Source organism: Vulpes lagopus, chromosome 6, assembly GCF_018345385.1.
Source record: "Vulpes lagopus strain Blue_001 chromosome 6, ASM1834538v1, whole genome shotgun sequence".
Lineage (NCBI taxonomy): Eukaryota > Metazoa > Chordata > Mammalia > Carnivora > Canidae > Vulpes > Vulpes lagopus.
In genome coordinates this window covers 107,344,303-107,363,329 of record NC_054829.1, presented here as the reverse complement: position 1 = coordinate 107,363,329, position 19,027 = coordinate 107,344,303, and positions in this window count along the sequence as shown.

Below are 19,027 nucleotides of genomic sequence, written 5' to 3'. Positions count from 1 at the left end.
GCTATAATTGTTCCTTAAAGATTTGTTTATTTACTTATTATTTGAGAGAGGGAGAGAGAGAGAGAGAGAGAGAGAGAGAGAGAGAGAGAGAGAGAGATAGTGTGTGTCCAGGCTTGCAGGAGGGGGAAGGAGCTGGGGGGAGGGAGAGAGAGAATCCCAAAGAGATTCTTCACTGAGCACAGAGTCCAAGGTGGACTTCCATCTCAAGACCCTGAGATCATGGCCTGAGATGCAAATCAAGAGGCAAACGCTTAATGGAAACTGGGCCACCCAGGAGCTCCAAAAACTGTTGGCTCCTTGCAGCAGAACTGGAGAGATGCTTGGCAAAGCATGGTTTTATAAAAATAAGAATGAATTTAATTTATCACCATTCCACAGGAAAATTTTATTGTTCCTAAACATACTGCATTCTTGGCTATTCATATACCAAAGAGGTATATCATTTTCTGCTCTTTGAGGGAAAGTTTAGCATCTTTTTCACCTCTGGTGTTCTCATTTTATATAGCATCAAACTTACAGTCATAAGAAAGGACTGCTGATCAGATAAATTCAATCAAATATAACTTTGTTGAGCAGATAAAATAAATCAAATATAACTTTCTTCAAGCTATTCAAATTGATTTTTTTTTTAGATTTTAATTTAAAAAAATATCCTTTTTGGTAAAAGTTAATTATAGGTGAGAGTATGTGGGCTTTTTCATGTCCAAGTTAACAAATATTACCTATAAAATTTCTTAATGTTTTGGGTAAAATATTGACTGGATAATTCTTTCATTTCCAGTTGAGATGTATATATTAAACAAAAATGACTTCTGCCATAACCACAGCAACCATTCCAGTCAAACCATGAAGGGGAATGAAGGACGTTCAATAGAAAACTGGCGACATTGACATGCTTACCTGTTAATTCATACACTGCTAAATTGGACTTCTAAAATCATCTGATGTTGATTAGAAGGTAATTTCACCAGAATATTGGTCAAAACATCAAAAAATGATGGCATTTTGTCTTATTAGTTTTCTTTATTAATAAAATAAGCTATTTAACAAGTACCAGTTTTATTATTTTATCCACCCAAAATAAGGAGAGTTTAAATCAGCACTAGTCTGAGTAAAGGCTAAACTATTTGGGACAGTCAGCCAAGATTATTTCTGTTTCTTCTTGATTATGATTATATTACAAATAAAATATAATGTAAAAACAGAAAAGGCATCCTTAAAGATTGCATAGATCGTATTATAATTAACATAGTATTGTAGATAGATGGCAGGCATATAATTTTCTGCCAAAAACAAAAGTATAAACATCAAACTTAAGCTTGAAATTATATCTGCAAATTTATTACCTGGGCTACAATCTCTTTTCTAACTTACCTATAATCGAAGTAATATAGGTAAAACCAGATACTCTAAGGTTTCAATGAGAAATGGGGCTGAAAAGAATTCTGCCAAGATCTATTTCTGTCTTCATAGCTCTCCCTTTATTCTCCACAAAAATCTCAACCAACACTTGTGCTAATTTCAACAGATTTTTTTGGGGGGGGCACATAACTACCAATAGCAGCAAGGCCAGTTCCCCAGGTCGCAGCTTCACATTTGCTCTGCTGAGCAGACATGCTTGAAAAATAATGATGCCTAAGTCACAGCCAGTGGGCTACTTTCACCTGCATACTTAGGGAAAATCTAGGCGCATTAGCATATTTGATGGGGAAAGAAAGGTGTTGATGGAAACTTTGGGAATGAAAGCATCAGGGGCTGTGACATGGGGAATTTAATTTTTTTAATTAAATTTAATTTTTTAAGATTAAATTTAATTTTTTAAATTAAAAGAGATTTAAAAAAATAAACTTATTCTCTCTGTTCCTTGATATTTCTGGCAGGTTGAGACAATGGAAACAAACATTTACATGGAAAATAGGTATGCTCTGGGATATTTTTCAAGCACTTGGGTAAAATTGGTTGAATCATGCTTATTCATTGGTGAGATTTATTTAAAAATACTGTGTTTTTGTGGTTCTAGCAAAATTATCCTCTTCAGTAACATCTCCACTTCACATACTTCAGTAATATTCATACATTATAGGCTGACCCAAATTAATAAAAAGAAGTTTACTCCATATCATCTGATGATAAGATCTGTCAAGTCTAGTGAGTCAACTGAAGGTTTTGATTTATGGAGTGATGTCAGTAGCCCAGGATTTATTTGGGGAAGAGAAAATTATATTAACAACAAAATATTAAGTGTGCATATAGAGACTAAGGAAGAAAAAGTGGGGTTGAATGACTCACCAATTCAGCATAGAGAAGTTTGGGTTACTGCCTTATGGACGAGTCACTGTTCAAAGATGGGACAGTTTCCTTTAGTCAAATAAGATGTGAAGACATAGAATATATCGAGGTATATCAAGAAAGGAAACAGATTCTAAAGCATTAGCAGGCCCTACCCAATAACTATAACTGCATGTCAAATGACATCTTACTACTGATTGTTAATATGATAGTCCAATGTCAGTACAATTAGTGAAAATATAAAAATGTGAATACACCTTGTCCACATGACGTCAAAATGTCTCTTTGTTACTTTCTTGTGAATTATAGTAAGTGACTTGTTAAGCTACAGACTTTCCAGGCTATTTCATTTAAGTAAAATTTTATAAGACTTAGAAAGTCTTGAAATTATGCCATCATCTTAAAGAAACCTCAGGCACTTTTCTTGGTTCATAAGTATTCATAGAAGCATAAAATTATTTAGTCTACCATTTAGTCATTTATGTTTGGTTAATCGTTCGTGTGTTGGTAAATGTACATGAATAAACCAAAATATCTCCTATATGACATTAATGTTTAGTGTTTGCTTCAACCATAGTTTAACACAAATTTAGGGCTTCTCTGGAAAGGGGTCCAGATCTTATAACAGACCCACCTGTTTGTCAGATATTATCATTTTATTTTCCTGATTCAGATGGGATGCTGTTCCACAAAATTCAATTTCTAAAATAGCCTTTTTGCAAAAGGTTGGAACCATTTTTATATCTTATCTTGTGTCCATTGCACCATGTGTTATCACACTGTATATGCAATTTATATATGCATTTATTAAGTAGAGTCCAGCAAAAGGAGGAAAAAGGAGTAAGCTTTAAAAGGGCGATTTTCAGGTCCATACTTTCCTCAGAAAGCAATATGGGGAGGGATACTAGTCTCTTCGTGAGATTGCATTATGATCTAGTGACCCTGAAAATAGGGTCAGAAGGAGGTCTCCCTGCTAACTGGAAAACTAATCAATATAATTCAATATAAGGACTGGTGCCCCCAAATCACATAACTTCTCTCCTTCTCTGTCCCCCTCCATTATCAGCCTTGAGACCCCAGCCTCCTCTGCCTCATGGCCCCCCCACCCCCTTGCTCACATGCACACAGTCCTGCTAGGCACACATAAAAAATTGGAAAAATCTTATATTATTGGCTAAGTGTATAAAAATCAAGAACTTTTAGCTGAACATTGTTTTCTTATTCAACTTGTTTGGACTGAGATATACTAATTTGAAATGTGATTTGATTTATTTCACTTAAAATGATAATTTGGGAGTGTATATTTTTGTTCCAAGAAAAAATAAATGCATAAATCATATTTTTTTTCTTAATAGGTCAATTTTATCACTTATACCAATACCCAATTATTTAGACTTGCAGCAGGTTAGCAAAGAAACTTCTCTGTGGATCGGTCTGCATTTGATTCAGATCAGGTACAGTTACTGAGAAGGGAAGCAAGACAAAGGGTAAAAGGTCACTGGTGACTAATTTTCTGAAAACTAGCAGCTTGTGTAAGTAATAGAACATTTATTGCCTTTCGATGTCGTCCCAGCAATGAGCTAGAAAATCCATAAGAATTCCCAGCCCTAGCCTTTATTAAGGCATAGCCCTGGATTAGTTTAATGTGCAATTTAAAGTCACTGCCTGCCAATACTTTGCTTACTTTTCTTAAGTAGGGCCATTTTCCACCTCCCCTCCCTGTCACCCACCATCAACTTGTCAAAAAGGAAAAAAAAAAAGTGTACTTTTCTTAATCATTTGAAAGTGAATCTTTTTTCCAGTCTAAGTTATATATATTTTCTTATATAGTGCAGATCCTGATAAAATGACCAACTCCAAGTGACACTCATTATTTACAGTAAATTCATTCAAATGTAGAGGGTAAGGGTGCGTGGGTGGCTCAGTGGGTTAAGTGTCTGTCTTGGCCTCAGGTCATGATCTCGGGGTCTTGGGATCAAGCCTTCCCTAAGCAGGGAGCCTGCTTCTCCCTCTCTCTCTGCCTTTCTCCCTGCTCGTGTACTCTTTGTGTCAAATAAATAAATAAAATCTTCAAAGAAATTTAAAAAAATGTAGAAGGTAAGAACATGTGCCGTCTGCTTCCTGCCTAGTTGTACCAGACTTTAATATTCCATGCTTATGAAACATTTAGGTATTCATAACTATTTTAGTTGGTACTTTAAGATATAATCAAATACCAGAGTAATTTTTAAAACTTGAAGTGTTTTTCAACTAGAAACAAACAAACTTTAAGTATTTACTGTACCCCAAATATCCCTGATTTTTTTATATGACTCTATACAGTCTTCGGGAGCATGTTGTTCCATGTTTCAGAAAATCCTCCGGGACTTCTGATAAGATCTTTTATTTAGTATAAGCTGGATCATTTGAAACCTCTGAAACATATTTAAAAATGCTAACCAGTTTTTCATGTATTTGAAACAATACTGAGTCCAAGTTGATAGAAGGTTAAAAGAGAGTTTCATGGACAGAAGGTTTATAAAGGAAACTTATTTTCTTTGGTCATTAACCCTAGAAAATGAGGATCAGGATATGGAAGTAGGTATCCAATGAAGCAGAAAAAGAACAAAATTATGCTGGTGCTTCTTTGCTATTCTTTTCAGCTAGAAGCTACTATTAAGTATGTTAAAATTTTAAAAAGCTAGTGCTAAATAACGTTGGAACATTATTTCAGAGCTAGATTATCATTCTAATATTTGTTTTGCCTTAATCATGAAAGTAACAATGCGATAGAGAACATCATCCTGTTCCACTTCATATTTCCAGTTTGGAGCAGTCCTTGAGTTAGAGAGGAGAAGATTTAATACTGAATTGGTTTTAGAGTTTGTGGGTTTTTTTTTTCTTTTTTGAGTTTTGAATAATATATTGGACTAGGTAAACTGCTGAAATTAGACAATTTTTGTGACTTAGTATTAGCATTTGTGAGGGCAATGCTCTCTGCTCTTAAAAGCCATACATGCTGAGCCAGAATAAAGAAAGATTAAACCCTCTTAACTCACAATCCTGGTGGGTCAATTAATATTAGAGTATTGTTCCTGCCAGGTTATTTGACTATTCCATCAGAGACCATATTTACCAATGGCTCAAACAAGATAAAGGAATGCTTTTTCACTCTTGTTGACCAACCAAACCCACTAATGAGAAATTATATTTAGGATAAAATTCTCCAAAATTAAAAGATGCTGTTATTGAAGTATTCCCTAAAATAAGAAGGATTAATACAGTTTAATGTTCAATGATAGGAGAGTGTTTTAGTAACTTATGGTGCAACCACTTCGGTAGCTATTATAATTATTTTTATTTTATTGGTGAAAAATGAGAAAATATAAATATTTTTAAAGGTAGACTATGACCATGATGATTCATTTTTGTAAAATATGTAGGCAAATTTCAGAAGAAATCAATTTTAAACAATATCTATCTGATAACAATAATCCATTGTGCAAACTTCTACTTTCTTAATTTTTTAAAGTAATTGTCTCATAATTTTTAAAAAATGTTAGATGAGTGGCTGTCATTTATGATTGCTCCATTTTTTTTCTTTTTACGTTTAGTGATCTTTTAGTAAACATTTTTAGTGTAACAATCTTTGCAACCAGCCCCAATTTTTTTTTAAGATTATTTATTCAAGAAACAGAGAGAGAGGCAGAGACACAGGCAGACGGAGAAGCAGGCAGAGGGAGAAGCAGGTTCCATGCTGGAAGGCTGACACGGGACTTGATCCCAGGTCTCCAGGATCACTCCCTGGGCTGAAGGTGGTGCTAAACCGCTGAGCCACCTGGGCTGCCCCAGCCCCAATTTTTTTTTTTTACTGATAATTTCTTTAAACTTTGGGGCACCAGGGTGATGCAGTTGGTTAAACGTCTGACTCTTGGTTTGGGCTCAGGTTGTGATCTCAGGGCTGTGGGATTGAGCCCAGGGGCAGTCTCTGTGTTCACGGAGGACTCTGCTTAAGATTCTATCTACCTCTCCCTCTGTCCCTCCTCCCTTCCAAATAAATAAATAAATCTTTTTTAAAAAAGAAAAATAATCTTTTTAAATTTTGATTGTTTCCCAAATTGTGATTCCCATATTCCCAATGTAGAACACAAACACAATTATATATAAATTAAATATATTATTGTCTATTAACAACAAAGCCCTACTATGGTATTGAGAGTAACAAAAACTTGAGTAGATTCATTCCTTATTTTACACAGTTTATAATCTAGAGTTAAGACAAACAGATTACTGATAATTCTACACTTAAAATATGACAAATTACTGTTCAGAAAATGTTTATTCCCCATGATTTTGATTTCTGTAAGGTAAAATTTTCCCTCAACACTGCTAATTATTGCTTCTTTCTGTGCTCCTCCCTAGGGGGAAAGAACTAGTTACTAGGTTTGTGAATTTGGAAAAGAAATTGGACATGAATATCCCAGTCTCTCTCTCTTTCCTTAGAAGTCCATTGCTTCCACGAAATATGCAGAAAATCCATGTTCTTCAGAGACCTCCTTTTGTTCAATACTTTCTGTAACTGAGTTGGTAAATCAATATAATTCTGGGCTTCAGTATTAGGAAGCTCACTGTTGTGAAGGTCTGAACTTCCATTCTAGTCGTCATAAGTAATGAATATGCTATCGTTCTATCCTTGGATTGATTTGTAACTCAGACAACAGGGAACAAAGAGTGCTATTTTTTTTAGCTTGTTTGAATCCCAACTTCCTAAAGAATAGAATCAATATAACATAAAGAATTCAGCTAATGGGAAGATTTTTGCTGCATCAGGAAATATTTAGTGGAGTAAATAATATTTTAGTAATTTTTAAAGTTTTGGTATAGATCTGTCTGGCTGGAGAGCCAGTGGGGGATGCAGCAGATAGTAGCATGACAAGATGTCACAGAGATAGAAGAAATAAACACAACCTTCATTTGCAAAAGTCTCTCCGGCTTGCCTACAAAGGTTGTCTGTTCATGAACTATGTTCCAGTTAATTTTTTAAAAAATCTATTCTACTGTTGATGGGCATTTGAATAGTTTCTAGCTTTTGACTAGAGCAGAGAGTGCTGCTATAATCATCAATCATTTGAATGCATGTCCCTAGGTGAACATATGTACATATTTCTGATGGCTATAAACCTAAGAATAGCTGGGTCATGGGGTACAGATATGTTCAATATAACTAGATATATTTATTAACTATTTTGATATACTCTTTTGTAAAGTGCATGTTTAGAAAGAACTTTGCCATTTTCATTGCTTTTCTGTTGGTTTTGTTTTTTCCCCATTGACTCAGGAATATTCCATTGTCAGAGGGCTTCTAAAAATTATATTAGAGAGATTGCAAGAACTATAAGATTTGCTTGAAATTCCACAGAGCTCTGGGAAAGAAAATGTCAACAGTGAGTTCAATAGGGAGTGGCAAGAAAGAATACATTTTTTTTCATGTTTGAATCTTACTAGGCCCAAGTCATTTAGTAAAATAGTTATCCTTGAACACATTTGTATTTATATTAAACATTTATGAATATATACATATGTTGTTTATTTACCAAAATGAGTTTGTATTATATAAACCAACTTCCTTTTCACTTAATTTACATTATTTTATCTCTCCAGGTAAATACACATAGATATGCTTCATTATGTCAAATACTAAACTGCCTGGCTTTATTCATGCAACCATTCCCTTATTGATGGCAATTTATGATGCTGCCAAGTTCTTGTCCTTATGATGTTGCCATAAGCATTCTTGTAAATATATCCCTATATATATGTGTGTGTATGTACCTGTAGATGTATGTGTATATGTACCCATATATTAGGGATATATGTGCAAGAATGTAGCAACAAAGTACTTTTGTTGTTGTTAATTGATATAGATTAAATTCCCTGAATCAGATTACTTTATTGAAATTGATATCAGTGATGAGGCCCTCTGCTCAGAAATAGTGTTAAGTACTCTGGTTACAGAGTGTATTCAGCCTCTTGTATCTTATTAAAAAAAAATAAACTGAATAGCTCTCATAATGATCAATTCTCATGCACTTTCTTATTTTTTCCCACATGCTCATTTTTTATACTCATCTACATTTGAAAAGTTCTTAGAGATTGTGCTAACTAGGAATTTTAGCAGGACAGAAGACGCATAGTTTCACTGTACTTTAGGAATGCAGTAAGTGTGGTCTGGCAGCAAATTTACTCTTCTTAAAGTATTTCTAGGTGAAACATATAATGACAACAGGTTGCATTTGTTTCTGACTTGACAGCTGGTTCAGACTGATACTAGATAGAAGATTCACTTTGGAGTCAGACCATATCTACTTACCAGGATTTTTTTTTTAATGCTAGCAAATATTGCATTTTAAAACTCTATATTATTCAACCTTTATACTTTTCCAAATTTAATTAGTACAAATTTAGCATGAAATACTTAATGGGCACATCTCACAGATATTTGTATGTAAGTTTTCATTTCTCTCAATAAAAAAAAATGATGAATAAAGATGGAAAACATAATATAAGACACTTAGAATCTTTAAATAGTTCTCTTTTGAACTCCAGAACAACATATTTTCCAGTTAGTTTTTTCCAAGTAAAGTTAAGCTCAAAGTGTTCATAGGATTTGCAGGCATCCCTTCCAAATCCAGTCATTTTCTGGTATTTCTCTCACAGTTAATGGCATCTCCATCAATCTAATTTCATAAGCCAGAAATATGAAGGCTATTTTTGACAGCTTCATCTTTTTTTTTTAACACTCTATGCAAAGTTTATCATCAAATGCTGTTGATTTCACCCGTGGAAGATCTCTTAAATTTTGGACCTTCTCTCTACTCATGCTCTTTCCACCTTGATCCTGTCAGTCCTGGTTCATCATGGTTCATCCAAACCCTGGAACAGTCCTTGTTCACCCAAATCCCTTAAACTTATTCTCTACAATGTGGCTGAGGTGATCTTTTCAAAATAACACTTTATGTTACTTCCATCATTAAAACCTTTAAATGGTGTCCTTTAGATCCTATGATAAAGGCCAAGATCTTGATACAGCTTGCAGGTCCCTGGATGATTTCCCCCCTGCCAATTCCTGCAATGCCACTTTTCACCAAATTTCCTTTTCCCAGTGGTGGTAGCACATGGGTCAGCTTCTTAAAAATACCAAATTTCTTGTGTTCAGGGCTTTTACACAGGCTATTTCCACTTTTGAAAAGATCTTCTTTCTATTTCCCTAAACTCCCTTCCTTCTATTAATGTCTAGTCATCCTTTGTATCTTGACTCAGACATTACATCCAAGTAAGGCTTCTCTAAACTCCCTAAACTAGGTCAGTTTCGTCTGCTATGACGCCAACATGCATTAGGATGAGAGTTCTTTTGCATCATCCATCCTAGTAATGTAATTGATGGATGGGAGATAGATTTCCACTGCCAACCCCCCACTATATGTACTGAATTTGCTTCTACTTTATGGAAAAGGTATGTATACTTGTATCTCTTTCATAAGTACTCTGGGCATTGAAAAGTAAAACACATGACACTAGCTTAGTGCCTAGCACTATTTTATTTAATACATATCCTGTCTTTCTTTTAAATTTTACTAATTAGTCATTGGTATCCTTTATAAAATATCAGCAATTTTGGAATGTAATCAGTAATTATTACATTAGTGTGAATCATGTTGTTTTCCTCTGGATATCTAACAACCCTCTAGCTCAGTGCTCACTAGCTTGGGGCATTAAGGCCAAACCCAGAGAGCTGAGCCAATGAAGAGCAGAAAAGATGAGATGCAAAGAAGGCTTCAAATTTCAGAGGAGCAGAGAAAGAGATGGATGGGCAACAAAGACAAAAATTATTTCAAATTTCTGTCTGGATTTGTATACCCTTAGGCTACAGAACTATCATATAAAGTCTCTTTTTTTTCCAGTATTGTCCAGGATTAATCTGTTTCTTTCACATGGAAAATCCAGATGTATTTATTTCCTCTCTAGATCTGTTGTGTATTACAGCTTGTATGTAAATGAACTAATTTCCTATTTTATACTGATGCTTACATTCTAAGAAGTGAAATAAGGTGTGTGTGTGTGTGTGTGTGCAGTTTCACCTTAAGTTGGTGAAGTATAGGCGGGATTTTGACAACCTACTTATGTTTCACAGAAAATTGTTTTGAGCACAATTTTCTCCACATGTGTTATCAATTGTTAACTCTTGATATTGAGAGAGACTTAAAAGAAGTATAAAAAAACTTAATCATGCAAATAAAAAAAAAAAGAAATACCCACAAAATTTATTTGAAAATGAGCAAAGAACATAAACCAGCAATTTACAGTAGAAGATCCTCAATGATTAATAAACATATCAACAGACCTCATTAGTAAACAGGAAACTCAGATTAAGCAGTGTGATACCCAATAAATTTAAAAGTCTAACGATACCAAATATTGTCAAAATGGAGGAGAAAACACAATTTCATACTCCCTCAGTGGGACTGAAAGTTGTTACAACAAATTTGGAGGCTTGTTTTGCAATACCTGTAAAGCTGAGAATTTGCATCTCTTAAAGCAAAGCAACTCCACACTTAAATACTCTAAAGTTAGTTTTCTGCTTATAATTGTAGACAATGAAATGTGTACAAGAATGGTAAAAATGCCCTAGTTTGTAATAGCATAAAACTGAAAGCAATTGCAAGCCTGATTAGCAAATGGTGGTAAATTCACACAACTAAATGCTTTTCAGCAATGAAAGTGAATGAAGTGACTCTGTTATCAAATAGATTAATTTCTCAAGGATGATGTTGAGTGATAGAATAAGTTGTGGAAGTTTTTTTGAAATGCTGGGCAATGGTACATGTTGTTCCCACACATAAACATGTGTAGTCAAAGTTTCAAAAACATGGAAAAAATGACTATGACAACTTTCCTATACTAACTATCTTCAAGGAAGGGAGTGGAAAGGGAGTACAAAAGGAAATTCAAGTCTACTGTAGTATTTTATTTGTTAAAAATTTTAACTCAAATTCTAGGAATTTCTAAGGACTAAATCATAGGTAAAGTGTTTGGCCATACATGGTTCTCTATAATATTTTCATGTTTAATATACCACACAACAAAAACATTGTCAAGTATGTTATCTATGCAGACTTAATGATTTTATAACATGCTGCACAAGTGTCTGTTATAGCATTCATCAGCTTCTATACAGTACATCTCGTTAAGATGCTATCAACTCCAGAAGCTCAGAATTATTTCTTCTTTTTTTTCCATAATGCCTGTGAATTTATTGCCTCGATACTTGTTGTTGAATGACTATAATAACTTTATTATAATATTAGAAATGCATGTAAAATTAATAGCAAACTGGTCAATGTTATAGTAAAGAGATTTATAAAAAAGGAACTGTCTCTACAGGATGGTTTTCTTCTTGCCTCAGCCTCCACCTCAATTGTAGGATGTTATTTCATGGTACTGACTTTTGCTGATGGTATGAGATGACTTCATAAAATATCATGTACTTGTGCACATATAAACAAGTTATGCAGTGCAGCTCATAGTCATGTTTCTAAATGAATAACCAAACATTTTCATTGCATTCTCTATATATGTTCTTTCTGACCAAAGCCAAAGTTATTTTAGGAGTAGTAGGAAATAAAAGATTCCTTCAATCATTTCTTTCTCTATGTCTTTATGTAAAATTGAGTTGTGACCATGATAAACTATGCATATCGGTTAACTCTTTTACATTTTACATTTTATGTATCACTTCTTAAATCTCTGTAAAATAACGTGTGACAAGCAGCTCTAGTTAGATGTCAATTTTCTTATGATCAGGTAAGATTTTGTTATGCTTAGTCAACAGCTAGTTTTGAATTATTGTGATTTTTAATTAATAAATTATTTATATACATATATATTTATTTATTAGATTTATTTGTTTATTTTTGAGACAGAGAGAGAGAGTGGAGGGGGAGAGGAATAAAGGAGTCCTAAGCAGACTCTGTGCTGAACATAGAGCTCAATGTGAAGCTTGTTTTCACAATCCTGAGATCATGACCTGAGCTGAAGCCAAGAGTTAGACACTTAACTGATTGCACCACTCAGGCTCCCTTACTTTTGCATTTTTAAAATCATGAGAAAATGATTGGCCATTATTATTAAGACAAAGTACAAACAGCACCATTCCAGAAGATAAAAATTTAAAAGTCTTATGTAAATAGCAGTTGCTCCGAAGTCCATATATTGAGAACTTAAATTGGCTCATGGAGTCCTTCCACGTCTGAAGTACACCATGACCCATCACATATCATTCGCATCAGCCTTGATAACTCCAAGATGTTCTAATAAGGCTCAAGCATTTAAACCAATCATGCATCAGCAATGTTTCTGAATAACCCAGAAGTAAAGCAGTTTCCCACAGGTTCTGTCATAATATGATCTTTGTACATATACTCAATCAGAAACATCAGATTTTTAAAAATAATTTTGTTTCCCAAACTAGGAACTGATCCTCAGACTAAAAATATGACTTACAAGTAGTGGAATATTTTCTTCAAGTAAAATACTAAGAGAAAGCTCAATATGCAAAATGGATTAAAGATAAACAAATATAAATGGAGATGTAGGTAGTAGAACACCATTTTACCAAACAATGACATATCCTCTTTGAATCTTTAGATTCAGAAGACAAGTTTCTAATTCACTGGCCCGGGGCTTGTTTCTGATAATAGAGGAAAAGATTTAATTGGACTAATCTTCCCCAAAATATGAATTCTGGCCAAAATATAAAAATAACTCTTTGAGGTTATCAAAATCTGGCAGAAACTGTATTCTGTTTAACTTTTAAAAGAAGAAACCCACAATGGATGAGACATACAATGTATGTGGCTTTTGCTGTTAAGGCACTTCATAGCACACATAGATGAAGCAGCTAGAACTTAAACAGAAAACCACAGCTTTATTGGCCACAGAAGTGAGAGGAGATATTCACTACTGCAAAAGCAGTTAGAAATTAAGAGGGTAAGTTCTAGATTTGAGAGAGTTATGGAGGAGAAATCCTCAAAATGTGTGTATAAGTCCCCTTGAATCTATGATTTGCCCCTAAATTATGCAGCCTGGGTAATAATCCAAGAAGTCCGGAGGAACTACCCAGATCTTTTAGCAACTGCCTTTTAGAGGAGACAGAATTTGAAGTCTGAACCCTGCCAAGTTAGAGAAGCTTGGTAAGCACACTGTGCTTTCTGTTGAAAACTTGGAAGGGCCACACTCTAGAAGTAAAAACTCCATCCCAGGAGTAGAGGATTTGCTCTTGGGCTATGATCAAAACCAAGGATCCAATTTAATAAGGCATAAAACCAAGTATTTACAAATTCAAGGCTATGTGCCAGTAATTATCTTTTAGATAATATCTATCTTTTAGTAAATATCTTTTAGAACAAAATTCTTCCAAGAACAAGAACATAATCAAGAGTCTCTACAAGGTATCACCCACAAGGTCCTGTACATTGTTATAAAATTTCTAGATATGCAATGAAACAGAAATATGTGAACCATAGTCAAGAAAAAAATCAGTTGCTAGAAACAGACCTACAAACATCCTGAATGTTGGAATTGACAGATAAAAATTTTAAAATATTTTTGATAAATATTTAATAAAACCTAGAGTAAAGGATGGGCAAAATTGGTAAAAAGATGAGGATCATCAGGATACGTTTGGAAAATATAAAAAAGTCCCAAGTGGAAATTACTAAGCTGAAGAATATAATATATGAAATAAAAGTTATGTATGAGATTGACAGTAGATTGGAAAGAATAGAAGAATCAGTAAACCTGAAAACGGATTTTTAAAAATCATGCAAATTGAAGTACAGAGAGATAAAGATTATTAGAACTGAGTCTTAATCAATTACCTTGTCAGGTAATATATATTTATATAATTGTATAATTATGCATTTATATTAGTGTTCCAGAAGGTAGGAAGAGAAAGAATGATTCAGGAAATATATTTTAATAAATATTGGCTAAAATGTTTCACATTTGATAAAAACACCATCCCAAAGAACCAAAGAGCTAGATAATTCATGGAAAGACAAACAAATAAGCAAAACAAAATAAAGCAAAACCCTCAGACAACTCCACATGCTATAACCAAATTGGTAATAGTAAAAGATGAATAAATACATTTTAAGAGCATCCAGAAGAAAGAGGCAAATTAAATCCAGGGACACCAAAAATAGAATAATTGTAGATCTCTCATCAGAAATAATGCAGAACATAAGAAAATGGAATGACATATTTAAAATGCATAAAAATAGAACCTATCAGCATAAGATTATTTACCATGAAAAAAATAGGCTTCAAAAATGAATATGAAATAAAACATAATTTTAGATTAGTGAAAGCTGAGGGAAATTGTCAGCAACATAAGTACATTACAAAAAAAGTACCAAAGGATGTCCTTCAGATGGAAGAAAATGATATCAGCTGGAAAATTTAATTTAAGAAAAAAGAAAGATAATTAAATAGTAATAAATATTCCTTTCTTAATTTTCTTTTGAAAACTCTACTGCCTATATAAAGCAAATGTACAACAAAGCATATGTAGTATACAACATGTAGAGAAACAAAATAAATTGCAGCAGTAACATAAATAGTGAAAGGCTATAAAAGGGAAATACAACACTGCTATAAGTTTCTTATATCGAAGACTTTGTGTTATAATATTCTTACATAACACTGCTGTGATAAGTTAGGATTAAGAGTGTAATTTACAGAAAAATCACTAAAAATAATACAGAGATATAGTTATAAAGGTGATAGAAAAATTTAAGTGTAATAACAAAAAATACAAAAAAATACAAAAATACAAGAAAAGTGTAATAACCAAAAAAATAATCTTTTAATTAATCCAAAAGAACATAGGAAAGAAGAGCAAAGGAAAAAAAGAAAGAAGAAAAGAAAGGAAGAAAAGAAAAAAGGACTGGAATGGGCAAATAGAAAGCAAATACAAATATGGCTTATAGGAAGGACAGTAAATTTAAGGATATGAACAAATAAATTAAGATGATGCAAAAGTTTTGCCCTGAAAAAAATAAGCTTATGAAAGATGAATTGCCTGTATTTATATCAAAGTAGTCTTCAAAGAAAGATATATGATCAGAAAAGATCATTTTATAATGATTTCATAAGTCCTTTAGTAAGACTCCTAAATGTTCACACACCTAATCACAATGCTTCAAAGTACATAAAAGAGCAACTCCTATCAAAATACCACCAGCATTTTTCACAGAGATAGAAAAAACAATCCTAAAATTTGTATGAAACCACAAAACACCCTGAGTAGCCAAAGCAATTCTAAAAAGGAAAAACAAAACTGAAGACATTACAATTCCAAATTTCAAGCTATATTACAAAGCTGTAGTCATCAAGACAGCATGTTACTGGCACAAAAACAAATAAATCAATAGAACATAATAGAAATCCCAGAAATGGGCCCGAAATTATATGGTCAACTAATCTTTGACAAAGCAAGAAAGAATATCCAATAGAGAAAAGACAGTCTCTTCAACAAATGAGGTTGAGAACAGCAACATGCAGAAGAAATTGGACCACTTTCTTACACCATACACAAAAACAAATTCAAAATGGATGAAAACAAACTGCTAAATATGAGACAGGAATCAATCAAAATTCTAAAGGAGAACACAGGCAGCAACCTCTTTGACCTTTGACCTTGGCCACAGTAACTTCTTACTGGACACATCTCTGGAGACAAGGGAAACAAAAACAAAAGTGAACTATTGAGACTTCATCAAGATAAAAAGCATCTGCACAGTGAAAGAAACAATCAACAAAACGAAAAGGCCATCTATGGAATGGGAGAAGATATTTACAAATGACATACCTGATAAAGAGTTAGTATCCAAAATCTATGAAGAATGTATTAAACTCAACAGAATAACCTAATTAAGAAATGGGCAGACATGAATTGACATTTTTCCGAAGAAGACATCCTGATGGCCAATAGACACATGAAAAGATGCTTAAAATCACCCATCATCAGAGAAATACAAATCAAAACCATGATGAGATACCACCTCACACCTGTCAGAATGGATAAAATTAACAACACAAGAAACATCAGGTGTTGGTGAGGATGTGGAGAAAAGAGGACCCTCTTAAACTCTTGATGGGAATGCAAATTGTATATTATATATTGTATATATAATATATATTATAATATGAAATATAAATACATATATAAGTAAATATATATAAATAAGCTAGCTTGCTAGCTAGCTAGATGAATGGAATATTACTCAGCCATCAAAAAGAATGAAACCTTGCAATTTGCAACTATGTGGGTGGAGCTAGAGTGTATTATGCTAAATGAAATAAGCTAGTCAAAGAAAGACAGATACCATATGATCTCACTCATGTATGGAATTTAAGAAAGAAAACAGATGAACATATGGGAAGGGGTTAAAGGAAAAAAGGAGAGAAGTAAACAAACCATAAAAGACTCTTAATGACAGAAAAAAAACCTGAGGATTGATGGAGGGAGGTGGGTGGGGGATGGGCTGGATGGGTGATGAGTATTAAGGAGGGCACTGTGATGAGCATTGAGTGTTATATATAAGTGATGAATCATTAAATTCTACTCCAGAAACTATTATTGCACTGTATGTTAACTAAAATTTAAATGAAAAAAAAAACCACAATAAAGTACATAAAACAGGGGTGCCTGGGTAGCTCAGTTGGTTCTGAGCTCAGTTACTTCTGACTCTTGGTTTCAGCTTGGGTCATCATCTCAGGATTGTGAGATCAAGCCTCAGCACTAGATGTGGAGCCTACTTAAAATTCTCTCTCTCTCCCACCCCCTTTACTCCCCCTCTCTCTGTCAGTGCACTCTCTCACACACAAAATAATATAGTAAAATATATAAAACAAAAGTTAAAAGAACTAAAGAAAACATAGGGCATCTGGCTGGCTCAGTTGGTAGAGCATGTAGCATCTCAGGGTTGTGAGTTTGAGCCCCATGCTGGGTGTAGAGTTTGCTTAAATAAAAAAAACCTTTTGCTTAAATAAATAAACTTTAAGAAAAAAGAACTAAGGACAACAAAGGAACCCATAAAAATAGAAAATTTAATTTCTCTCAGTGATTCTTAGAACAAGCAGACAGAAAAAGTAAATAGAATTTAATAAAAATATTAACTAGTATTAATCAATGTTTATAGACTTTATATCAAAAGAAAGAACTATCTAACAATTTTTATGGTAGCATTAGTCATAATTACCCAAACTTGTAAACAAGCAAAATTCTATTAACACAATAATGAGGGGAAGGGAGAAGATGGTATGCTATGCAATGGAATATTATTTAACTACTTAAAAACTAACACTACTGATGTAATCAATAAAATTTATTAATACTATGTTTCTGAAAGAAGCTATACTATAATAATACATGCTATCCCTTTCCATTTATATTAAATCTAAGAATGGTAAATACTAACATACGGAGATGAGAAGAATTGACAGATGGCAGCACAAAGTAACTTTCTGGGGTGATAGAAATATACTCTCGTATGATGGATGTACAAATGTATATAATCGTTGAAACTTATTTTACTGAATAATTATGACCTGCACATTTAATTGTGTATCAATTATACTTAAATACAAAGGAGAAACTCCACTAATACAATTTTTAAAATATCGACTTTTGGGACACTTGGGTGGCTCAGAAGTTGAGTGCCTGCTTTTGGCTCAGGGCGTGATCCTGGGGTCCTAGACTCGAGTCCCACATCAGGCTCCCTGCAGGGACCCTGCTTCTCCCTCTGCCTATGTCTCTGCCTCTCTCTCTGTGTCTCTCATGAATAAATAAATAAAATCTTTCAAAAAAATAAAACAAAATATCCACTATTATGGGTTGAATTATTTTACCTCAAAAAAGATATTTTGAAGTTCTAACCCCTAGTACTTCAGAATGTGACCTCATTTAGAAGTAGTCTCATTGCAGATGTAGTTAGCTAAGATGAGGACATAACTGGAATAGGATGAGCCCTTAAGCCAATATGACTTGTGTCTTCCTAAGAAGAGGAAAATTTGGATACAAAGACAAAGACACACAGGAAGCCCGCCATGGGAAGATGAAGGTGGAGACTGGAGTTATGTTGCCACAAGCCAAGGACTGTCTGGAGCTACCAAAATTAAAAGAGACAAAGAAAGATCATCTCCTACAAGGTTGTGGAGGGAATGGACTCTGGCAACACCTTCAACTTCTAGCCTCCAGAAGCATGAGACAACACATTTCTGTTGTTTTGATATACCTGGGTTGTCGTACTTCGTTTCAGCAACCCTGTGACATACTCCCACTAAGAAATCTCCATTCCTGGATGACTCCATTAGCAAATTACATTGAACATTTAAGCAAGAAATAATACCAGTATTTCCAAAGTCTTTCTGAAAATATTGGAGGGAACAATCCCTAATTCATTTTATGAAACAGCACACAAATAGTACCAAAACCTTACAAGGGCATTACCAGGAAAGAAAATTACATATCAGTATCATTAATATACAAAGATGTAAAAATTCTTAAAAAATACTAACAAATCAAATAAAGCAATATATAGAAATAAGAATATATCATGATCAAAAAAAAAAAAAAGAATACATCATGACCAAGTTAGACTTATTCCAGGAAAGCAATGTTCAACATACAAATATT